This window comes from Ptychodera flava, chromosome 20, assembly GCF_041260155.1.
Source record: "Ptychodera flava strain L36383 chromosome 20, AS_Pfla_20210202, whole genome shotgun sequence".
Classification (NCBI taxonomy): domain Eukaryota; kingdom Metazoa; phylum Hemichordata; class Enteropneusta; family Ptychoderidae; genus Ptychodera; species Ptychodera flava.
In genome coordinates, this window is record NC_091947.1 from 9,703,085 (window position 1) to 9,715,586 (window position 12,502).

The following is a 12,502-nucleotide window of genomic DNA, read 5'->3' on the forward strand; positions in this document are numbered from 1 at the left end:
CATAACTTTTGCTTTAATTGTACCTGCTTGCTAACGCTGTCCATGATCTGTAAGACTAGTCGCATCAAATATTTCCTCCAAGATAGTTGATGCTCAAGGATTACAAAATGACACTTATGAATTGATAGTCTATTTTGTCTTTTGAGGTCAGGGAAAATCTATATCAAAACTGAATAAGGGACTGGTCAGTTTCTTCGGCCTGGGGGGGGGGCCGGTGGATTATTTTTTGCCGACGTCAAAAAGTGGCTGACCCCCCCCTATTCCAAATTTTGAAAACAGGGTGACCCCCCCTATTCCAAATTTCGAAAACAGGGTGAACCCAACCCCCCACCCCCCCCCCCCCCCCCCCCCGCACGCGACAACTGTAATATGTTATAATATAATACTGTAATATATATATATATATATATATATATATATATATATATATATATATATATATATATATATATATATATATATATATATATATATATATTATATATATATATATGTTTATATTTTACATACATTTATATTTTAAGTCATTCTGTGTTTTAATGAAATTGTTGGCATGTCAGTTGTAAGATGGGAATTGCAAAGTGTCAATCTTAAAGTTTGAATACAGTACATTTTGAATGAGCTGTGAATGTATCTCACACTTTCTATGCTTAACCAGATGTCCTGAACTGTAGTACAGAAATGGATGTCAATCATTAATATCAAACAGGAAAAAGCAGTAAATCAAAAATTTGATGGGTGTTAAGACTTGCCAGCCATCCAATTAAATCTCCTGAGGAACAATAGAGAGGCATTTTAGCCAAATCTGATGTGTGCAGAGTCTGAGATGACCTTTTCTTGTAACATTGATATTTGTGCATGTTGCTTTCTCATACTGAATTCTCATAGAGAGAACAGAAAAGTATCAGGAATTTGTCATGCTTTTCATATGAAATGCAAATTTCATAATAGTACACTTTCACTTAGCAAACATCAAGATATCTCTGGCATATATCTCTGAATTATTAAAGTATGGCGCCCGAAGGGCGCGGAGAAAATATGAAACATCCTGATATCTCTGATATATATGTCTTGTATATTAAAGTCATGCACAGGAAGGGTGTGCTGAAAAATGTCTGATATATTAAAGTAATGCGCTTGAAGAGCACGCTGAAAAATATTGAACATACATATATCTCTGATATATGTATGCCTGATAGGTTAAAGTTGGGCGTGCTGAAAAATATGTCTGATTATTAAAGTTACGCGCCCGAAGGGCGCGCGAAAAATGCAACTGGATGTAATTTGTGGCTGACACGATGCATTTTAGGCAATGATGAGCCTGTGTCGAAATTCAAAAACACACTGACCCCCCCCTATTGGGCATTTCAAAAACATGGTGACCCCCCCCTATCACCAAAGTCAAAAACAGGTGTGAACCCCCCACCCAGGCCGAAGAAACTGACCAGTCCCTAAGTTTCCCATATGGCAAATTCTAAGATTAATGGTTCATTTGTCACTCTTAGCGCCCTCTACAGGTAGCATTATCTTATGTGAGGCGGAGACGTCAGCGCACGGGGCATGCACAACGTCCAACGATTGGCCCGCTCGCGTATGCATTGATAACGTTGAATATTTCGGGTGAATGTTTGGTTTTTGTTTGCGAGTATTGTAAAAAAATCGTATTGAGTTCACCAAGAGGCTATTTTAATGAAACATACGATAGTAAGCATCGACATCAATGGTATTTTTATTACAGGCTACCACAGTATGAAAAACTCTGATTTAATGACAATCAAACCTTTTCCGAATAGTATTCGATCTAGTAACGGTTAACCTTGCAGCACTGAACTTTATCCATTGACTTAACGACCAAACTATCTTTTCGATGCCCATCAACAGTAGTCTGAATTTGGAAGTTTGAAATCGAATTTCTCATAGTTTTGGAGATCACGTGGACTCAAAAATAAAGCTCCACAACATTCAACGAACACAAGAAGATTATTTTTTTCGGACAACTTAATTCAAGTTTTCACCTGAGCTGTGTACAAAGTTTAGAAAAGACAACAGTATAAGTTTGTTTTCTATCAAGTCTCAATATAATCTTAAGAGTGGAGAAAAAGTTGAGAGTCGTCTTGCGTGCATATATCAAAAAGGGAACCCGTAGCTTTCATAATATTGATAGTGTTTTTGTTCTAGAGAACAACGCTGACGGATTTTCTTCCTTTCCTGATCTAAAATATGATGAGATGCATATTTAACCATTATATTACATAATGTTACTGTTGTGAAGTGAATGCTATCCCAAAAATTCTTGTAGGCAATATTACATTTTATCCATACCATACAGAACTCATTGACAAGATAAACGATAAACATTTGGCTATGATTCTTAACAACTGGCCATGGTAAAAAAAGTAGACAACACATCAAATGTTAATGGCTGATAGAATTTTCAGTAAATTTTGGTACTACTTTGTCTGTCTGTCTGTTTATCTGTCCATGCATGAAAAAAATTATGCATTTGAGAATCCCGATGGTGGCACGCCCAGGTTGGCCGGGTACCCATGCTTGTTCCGTAAAATTTCAAATTACCCCTCATCTAGATTTTTCACAAAAAAGACACCTCTATTTTGAGATGTATGGGAGAAAATAATACCAAAAACGCCCCCTTATTTGCAACATCTAGCGGAGGGAGAGAAAACTTCAAAATACAGTTAGTGCGGCCATTTTACATCAATGTAGTCTATTGTTGTTGTCTGCACTGGCTTACCTTCATCACAGTCTGAAGCAAATGATAAGTCTTTGGGGAAAGAGTCTACATGATGACGTCATTATTAAGACAATATCATTTTCAAATTAGCTCTGCCAAGACTGTACATCAAAGAATACACCAGCTTTTACAGGGATACTTCAATCATTTACTGACCCATTGTTGGAAAAGTACCGCTTTTTCTTGTTTTCACCGTCCGTGATGATGAACAAAAGACGCCCCCTTTCGGGTGATTTTGGATGGACACCAATTTTACCTGAGTATGAGTGTGTACCACCACCACGTTCAGAATCCATTAATTGCGCAAGTAAATGTGAACTATGCAAGTAATAACCAATAATCACTGAACTCGCCTGATGATACATAAAACATACTGTGTGTCATGTAACTTTTTTACGTGAAAGCATTCATCTCGGCCAGAATATTCAAACAGTACGCTTTATAACAGTGTAATAGCCTCGACATATATATTCAAAAGCCTGTCAGAACTGCCGAACGTGTGACCTGAGCTACGTAGTGATAGTGATACAGAATTGAAAAATTAATAGCAACTGTAGCAGATACTCTGAACTTTCTTGCAGAACTCTATGACTGTGGACTTGGTTATAGTGCTATTAATACAGCACGTTCAGCATTATCTACGTTTATTGTGTTTGAAAACAACATTCAGTTCAGTTCTCACCCTCTTGTTGTTAGATTTTTAAAGGGTGTTTTTCAAGAGAGACCAGCACTACCCAGATATAATGTAACTTGGGATGTTGGTATTGTGTAAAACTTGTTGCGACGTTGGTCGCCAATTAAATATTTATCGTTAAAGAGGTTAACTTTAAAGTTAGTGATGTTGTTGGCATTGTTATCTGCTCAAAGAAGTCAAACTTTACACTTGCTGGATATACATAGCATGGTTTTGCATCTTCAAGATTGCTGATCTGATCAAACAGTCTAAACCCAACCGCCATTTGGGTACGTTAACATTTCCTGCATATCCCCCTGACAGGCGATTATGTGTGGTGACAGTATTAAAAGGGAATATGTTTCGCACATTAGCTATGCGTAAGAATGAAACAATTCTGTTCATTAGTTATGTTGGAAAACATGCAAAGGTATCAAGTGCTACAATAGTAAGGTGGACAAAAACTGTTTTAGCTGCAGCGGGACTGGATATGAGCCCATTTAAAGTTCACAGTGTTAGAGCTGCAAGTACCAGCGCTGCAGCATATTCATTGTCAGTCACTAATATCCTGAAATCAGGAGGTTGGGCCAGTGAACAGACTTTTGCAAAATTTTACAAGTGACCAATTGTCACCCAAAATCTTGGGAAAGAAATACTTCATAACTTCATAAAGTAATACAGCTTAGTTGAGTTGGAAAGGCAGAATTGTTGATTGAAAGATCTTGAGCAAATGAAGTTTGTTCTCTAGACTATTTGTGGTTTCTGTTTACCATAATTAAGGCTCATGGATACAACTCTGAACATCTCGTGTGACTTGAGCTACGTAGTGATAGCGATACAGACTTGAAAAATTAAACGAGACTTACCTTAAGTCGAAGTTTGATTGTAATTTTATTAAGCTATCACGTAGTAGCTCAAAAGGTCACACGTCCACCCAAAGGGCATTTTGTGGTGTATTTGATACTTGATGTCGGCCATTTTTAAATATCTTACATGTATGAATAGCGATAATATTTACATTTCTATGTCAGTATTTTTGATTTTTAGAGATTAATTTTCTGATGCCAAAGATATTAATTGTAATTGCGTTGAATATAAAAAAATTGTAGACCTTTTTCCATTTCATCGGTAAACTACCAAAAAAGTAGTGGGGTCCCACTTACCCCAACTAAAGTGGGACAGTCTGTAACAATGAGTTGGTTGTATCAGTTGCGGATTATTACTTGATCACATATCTCTAATTATAAGATTATTGCATTGACCCTACGTAGCTTGAATATTTGTTTCGAACACGTGACAATAATAATTATATATTGTCTTTCTCTTGATTAACCACGGCAAGTTCATTGCGGAACTGGAGAAAGGGAAGAAAGAATAGAAATGGAGATCAGGCAGAAGGAATTCAGAAAAAAAAGGGAGAGAAGAGAAAAAAAGGCAGAAACAGAAGGAAAAGGAGGAAAAGTTGCTTAAGAAAAGACTACTTGAAATGGAGAAACTCAACATATAAGAGAACGTATCTGTCACAAAGTGACAGTCGACTGGACGTGCTGGTAAAAGCAGGTCACTCAACAACAGGAACATGGGCAAAATACTGATGAAAAAGACCAAACCTGTACCCAATCCAAAATCAAATCTGGACTCAGTACAAATAAATGTATTGTGGACACGGCAAAGGTGTTATTAAGGGACCGTTTAGTTTTTATGGGCGGGGGGCCCGGCAAAATCCAGGGGGCGTCATCGTAATTTTGGAATCCGCGAAGGGGGGAGGTCATCGCTTTTTCACTGGTAGGAAAGGGGGGTCACCACATTTTCAAAAACATAATACCTGCAATTAAGTTCAATTTATGCAATGGCCATGATCGACCCTCTTTACCGGCGGGCCGCCTTCGGTGGCCCACTACAATAAATTGACTTTATGTAATGGTCCATGACCCTCTTAATGGGCAGACGCCTTTGGCGGCCCACTTTAATTAGGTTTACTTCATGCAGTGCCCATGATCGACTGTCTTTACCGGCGGGCCGTCTTCGGCGGCCCAATACAATAAATTGACTTCATGTATTGGCCCATGACCCTCTTTAAGTTGACTTTTCGTAATGGCCCATGACATTCTTAACCAACGGGCCGCCTTCAGCGCCCCTATCCAGTAAAGTTTACTTTATGCAATGGCCATGATCGACCCTCTTTACCGGCGGGCCACCTTTGGTGGCCCATGAGAATAAAGTTGACTTTACATAATGGCCCATGACCCTCTTAACCGCAGGGCTACCTTTGGCGAACCACTCCAATAAAGTTTACTTTATACAATGTCCATGGACATAACTTGTCTATAGAAATGAAGTTAAAAATTGCCTTACAGTTGTCCTAATTAACAGACGTTTGCATGGATGTGGCTGGGAAGTTTGTGCACTGGCATCTCTGCTACACGAATAAAGTACCGGAGTTCAAATCCAAACCGTGCGGGTAAATTTGACATATGGGTTTTGGTAATTTTTCAGCCGGGGGGGGGGGGGGTCATCAAATTTTTTCGTCTGACAAAGGGGGGGGGTCATCTTTTTTTCACGAAAAATGCAGGGGGGGTCTATATTTTTTGGAACACCGGCGACAAGATTTTGCCGCCCCCCCCCCCGCCGAAAAAACTGAACGGTCCCTAAGATGATACTAGTGATGATGAAGACTGGTGCATGGCGATGTAGAAAATGTCCCAAATGGTTTCATGAAACTTGTACTGGAGTGTTCGGGGAATACAAACTGGAACAGTTTTGCTGCACTGATCATAGGGAGGGCAGTAAACACACTGAACGAGTGAAAACACACACAATTAAAATTGTCAGTTATCATTAGGTGATGACAAACGCTCCTTTGCATAAGTGAAAATACATATACTATGTTTGTGTTTTATGTATAGTTTTGTGAGGGTGTAATTTCTCGAAATGGTTAGGCCTATAATGATTCCGGGTCATTATGTGGATAAGAATTTCAAACGGCAGATTTTGTCAGATTTTGTAGCTAACTTATTGGAATATTTACAGTTTCCTATTAAAATAGTTCGGTTGTGCTCAATTCGGTAATTCAGTGCGCTTGAACCCTCCAAGCTTTCAAGCTGATTTATCTTTCGAATGTTGGCAAATGACAGATTGAGCCCCTTGCAAACTTAAATTCTATTGTCACAACTTAGCTCGGTTATTGAACCAATCCTTTATGAGATTGGGGATTTGGCTGAGCGGTTTTGTCTATGGCTTCTCCGCTAGGTGACTGGGTACCGTACCTTATGAGTTCTAGCCCGATTGAAACCACCATATACTATGTTAAATTTCGATTGAAAATATTGGTATCATTATAGAGTAGGCCTAACATATGAAATGCCAGTTTAGTTGTTTCACGGGGGAAAAAAGAAAACATTTATCCAGGTCATTTTTGTCTTGTTGTCAATAAAGTTTCCATAAAGTTATATCTATTAATTTTGGGTTCATGTTTCTATTATAAGTGTAGTTTTTACTTATTACACATGAAGGAAAAAGGCACTTTACTGCCTTTAAAACTTCAAATAAAATTGTCCCACTTATCCTCAACATGATTGGGTAAGTAGGACGTTTTCCTATTTCATCAAAATCGTTGTTATATTAATACGGTGAATTTTTTTTTCTTGAGCAGTAGACAATAAATATACATGATAATTATATTTCAAATCACTTTTGACAGTTATCGATAAAATATCAAGCAAAAAATGCTTAAGTGTTCCACTTGCCCAACTTTCCTACACTATAAAGTATAACGTTCTGCAGGAATATTTTTTCTGTTCAAGGAGATCTTTAGTCGCAACCGCATCAGCCATCGCGCCCCCTAATTTTGCTAATCGAATGAGATTTGGCCGGCTTGGATCACCTACTTCCATTTTCAGAAATTACAAGAGATCGTTAGAAATCCAATCGTATAAAGTCCCGCTATCATAATACCATCATACATGAACGAGAACGAGAGTCACTTCGCGTTGTGGCAGCTCGCAAACATGGCTCCCCGAAAACTTTAATTTTCTCACTGAAAAGCTGTACTTAACTAGACCAAACGGACTTAACAGCAGTTTTGGAGAATCAAAGCTCTTACTGAGCGTTCTGGACGTGATGAGAAGCTTGAACTTACGCCTGCAGGTAGACTGACAATATGGCGACTGGCAAGGCACAGCCACGTGTGACAATTGAAAGACACAACACAGCGACACAGAAGTTGCAGAGAGTGATACGAATGATGAAAAACGTACGAGAAAAGCAACAAAAAGAGATTATTTCGTATACTCTCTTGCAAATGAAAAGTTCGACGACAAACTAGATAAACGAAGAGGCAGAAACATATAGTCTGGTGCCGAAACACAAAACCCAAAAATTTCGGCCCCACAATGGTTCTCAGTGGTTTCTGTATCTTCAAAGCCTACTGAATCAGGATCTGCATGATGCCACCCTGGCATCCTTGGGCATTTTAATATATTCAAGATGGCCGCCAAGATGGCTGCCAAAACATGTAAATGGTAATATCTCAGCTCTATGAAATGTTATCAAAGTGATTTTGGTGTCATTTACCAAGTAAACAGGGCTAAGGAATTCATGTCTTTCATTGCCCAACATGTGCAACTCTTAATTTGCATAAAAATCCAAGATGGCTGCCAAAATCGCCTCCAAAACAGGTAAAATGCCATATCTCAGCTTCACGAGAAGCCGTTGGAGTCATTGTGGTCTCCTTTGCTAGGTAAATGGGGTTAAAGAACTCTATCTTTCATTGCCTGATATGTACAACCCTTAATTTGCATAAAAGGCCAAGATGGCTACCGAAACGACATCAAAAAACGGGTAAAATATATCTCAGCTCAATGAGAAGCTGTTGGAATCATTTTGGTCACCTTTGCCAGGTATATTGGGTCAAGCAATTCATATCTTTCATTGGCTGACATGTACAACCCTTAATTTGCATAACAATTTGCATAAAATCCAAATACCTGTTTCCGTGTGTAAGGAGTCATATCTCAATACACTACAATGTATGCCACTGATTTTGGTGTCTTTCGGCATGTTTTATGGGTCAAACATTTGTATCGTTTGTTATATTTACTATAAAATCAACCATGGAAATCTGAAATTGATACTTACAACCCAAGATAGTTGCTAATCAGGTTTCCACAACAAATATCAAGGTATATCTTAGCTGAGATTGCATATTAGAGACTAATACATTAAGGGTTCAAGGCTGAAGGATAAGTTTCTTTCGTTATATTAAATGTGAAATATTTCATTGAAAGCCAAAATGACCACCCAATATCAACTATGGCCACACAAATGGTTGTAACAAAAATAGTTAGTCGTATCTTAACCAACCAAGCATTCTTGAGACCTATTTTGTTGTGTTTGTTCTGGGTTTCCATTGCTTGTTTTCTGAACTGGAAAAAATCTTACTTATAATGGAAGGATTTTATCCCACAATACCGCTATAATGGTTTCCTAAAACATTACACCGTATCTTAATTTATCCAGCATCTTTGACACAAGGTTGTGTGTGTTTTGGTCTGTTTGAGAGGTCATGGGATTTACATTTCCATCTACATAAATTGTCAAACCATCCATTTAAATTAAATGATAATGAACTGTATCTTTCCATACAACATCAATTGTAATTTTATCATTTGCCAATCAACCACAATAAATGAGCTTCAATTATTCGAGGCGAATTTGCTGAGAATGCATTCGCACTTGCATAAAAGTGACTTGTTTGGTCATCTTTGAGCCAACCTGAGTCATCTGTCTTGTTTATCTTTGCACCAACTTAGTCACTCAGATCATTTTCTGGAGGATCATTAATATTTCTGCCCTTTAAATATATGACCGCATGTGGGTGTAGCAGAGACCTTCTATGAATACCTTTATCATTGCAGGCATGGTTTTCTGATTTTACAATGAAGCTACTTGTCTTTTGCCACTTTTGACAACCAGTTTTAACGTCATCCGTCAGACGTTGTACATTAAGCTTTACAACCGTCATGCTGCAAACAAGTCTCTAGTTTCTGCTATAGTGTCATTCATAGGCAGCAGAAATACCAACTTCTTGCGTTTGACACAATTCAGAGCACTTTGAGCAGTTTAATTGCATTACAAACACCAATATTAGTATGGTGTGAGTTGCATCTTTACCAATAAAGCATTCTCAAGACCTATTTTGATGAAACTTTTGTGTCTTTTGATACATTTGAAAAATCAATTGCATATAAACTGTACAATCCAACATATATCAAAAGTGAAGTGAAAACATCATCTATGCCCTAAAAAGAGTCGCAAAACAGGCATGTAGCCTTAACTTATATTATCATTGATCATCTTTGAGATTGATTCTTAATCTTTGGCCGCATTTTAGGTATCAAGGAACACATTTTTCCCATTATATAAACTGTTTACGTACCATTTATCACTTGGTGGCACGTTTTATAATACTTATCTGTAACAATGTACCAAAATACTCATTTACAAGTTTTCGACCAGAACTGTAAGATTCGGTAAGATTCTGGCACAACATCATCTTCATCGCTTTTGTTATTAGCAGGGCCATTTATATTGACAGTTGCTTGCTATACTATACTGCCAGAAAAATACAAATGTCACAGCCAGTTGAAGAGCTCCTGTAACTTCCTGTGGAATATGGAGGGTCACCTGTACATCCATTAGGAATGAATTTATGCACATCTGAGAGAGCTGGTAAGCCTTGACTAAAAGTTAAAGTGAAAAGCGATTTGTCTGATTCATTTTTCAGCCAACCAAAGTCACGAAATCCGTTTGACACCTTGGATCTTTGTTCACTATACCGTTCCTTATTTATATATATATCAAGTTAAGTGAAGTAAAGTAAGCCCTTATTGAAGTCGTATCCCAATTGGGATCTTGATCATAAAGTACAATAAAGGTTTTGCAAAATCAACAACAAACGAGTATTAAAAAAGATATTTATATAAATCTGAATATCTATATGCGTATATTACATGTTAATCAACATTTTACTTTTTTCATTTTTCTTGTCCAAGTTATATATGTGTGTGCCAGTTGTTATGCTCGTTATTTTTAGAAGCTGTTTAAGTGTGTTGCGGCTCAAATGGCTAGCATCTAGCCCACTGCACCATAACAAGACAAAACAAGGGCACCTAGCAGTTGTAGCTCTTTGTCTGCATACATTTTTGGTTGTTGGTATGTTTCTTTTCATAGTCTAATAAAAGCTTGTACTTGTCATTAAAACAGTACAGGTTAGTCTGCAATGTGTTTTTGGTTTCATTCCGAGACACAAGGAAAATTGCACATGCTCATCAGTATAGAACTTTTATGTCAGGTAGTGGATTAGAACTAGTGAAAAAGATTGCTTTTGGAGGAGCAAGGTGTAAATATGTTTAATTATAAAAACAACAACAATCCAATTAAATATTGGGTATACGTCATTGTACTGCAATTAAACTGTTCAAAGTACTTTGGATGGGTGTCAAGCGCAAACATTGGTATTCTCGATGCCCCTGCGGATGACCGTTTTGCAGAAACTATAAAATTGTTTGCAGCATGATGGTTGCGAAGTTTAGGGTAGAACTTCAGCAGAGGGATAACATGACAGTATCTTTACTGTCAAAAAAGAATAATATAACTCATGTAAATGGATGGTTTGACAATTTATATGAGTGGAAATTTGAAATCCATGACCTCTCAGACGGACCAAACACATACAACCTTGTGTCAAAGATGCTGGATAAATTAAGATATGATGTGATGTTTTAGGAAACCATTATAGCTGCAATGCGGGATAAAATCCCTCCATTAAAAGTAAGATTTTTCCAGTGCAGAAAACAAGCAATGAAAACCCTGAGACCAATAAAACCTGACCAAAAACAACAAAATAGGTCTCAAGAATGCTTGGTTGGTTAAGATACGACTAAATATTTTTGTTACATCCATTTGTGTGGCCATAGTTGATATTAGGTGATCATTTTGGCTTTCAATGAAATATTTTACATTTAATATAACGAAAGAAACTTATCCTTCAGCCTTGAACCCTTAATGTATTAGTCTCTAGGGTGCAATTTCAGCTAAGACATACCTTTATATATGTTGTGGAAACAAGATTAGCAGCCATCTTGGATTGTAAGAATCAATTTCAGATTTTCATGGTCGATTTTATAGCAAATATAACAAACGATACAATTTTCGACCCATAAAACATACCGAAAGACACCAAAATCAGTGGCATACTTGTAGTGTATTTAGATATGACTCCTTACACACTGAAACAGGTATTTGGATTTTTATGCAAATTTTTATGCAAATTAAGGGTTGTACATGTCAGCCAATGAAAGATATGAATTGTTTGACCCAATATATCTGGCAAAGGTGACCAAAATGACTCCAACAGCTTCTCATTGAGCTGAGATATGATATTTTACCTGTTTTTTGATGTCGTTTTGGCATCCATCTTGGCTTTTTATGCAAATTAAGGGTTGTACATATCAGGCAATGAAAGATATGAGTTCCTTGACCCCATTTACCTGGCAAAGGAGACCACAATGACTCCAACAGCTTCTCATGGAGCTGAGATATGGCATTTTACCTGTTTTGGAGGTGATTTTGGCAGCCATCTTGGATTTTTATGCAGATTAAAGGTTGCACATGTTGGGCAATGAAAGACATGAATTCCTTAGCCCTGTTTACCTAGTAAATGACACCAAAATCACTTTGATAACTTTTCATAGAGCTGAGATATTACCGTTTACATGTTTTGGCAGCCATCTTGGCGGCCATCTTGAATATATTAAAATGCCCAAGGATGCCAGGGTGGCATCATGCAGATCCTGATTCAGTAGGCTTTGAAGATACAGAAACCACTGAGAACCATTGTGGGGCCGAAATTTTTGGGTTCGACCAAAAATCAGGGTTTCGGCACCAGACTAATAATGCCTCATGGAAATGACTCAGTAGTACAATATCGCAGTACGCATACAGGTAACGCCCAGATCGATGATATTTGTTTTAGAACGAAACAAGATCGTCCGCCAAAATGAATAGAAGAAGCCAAA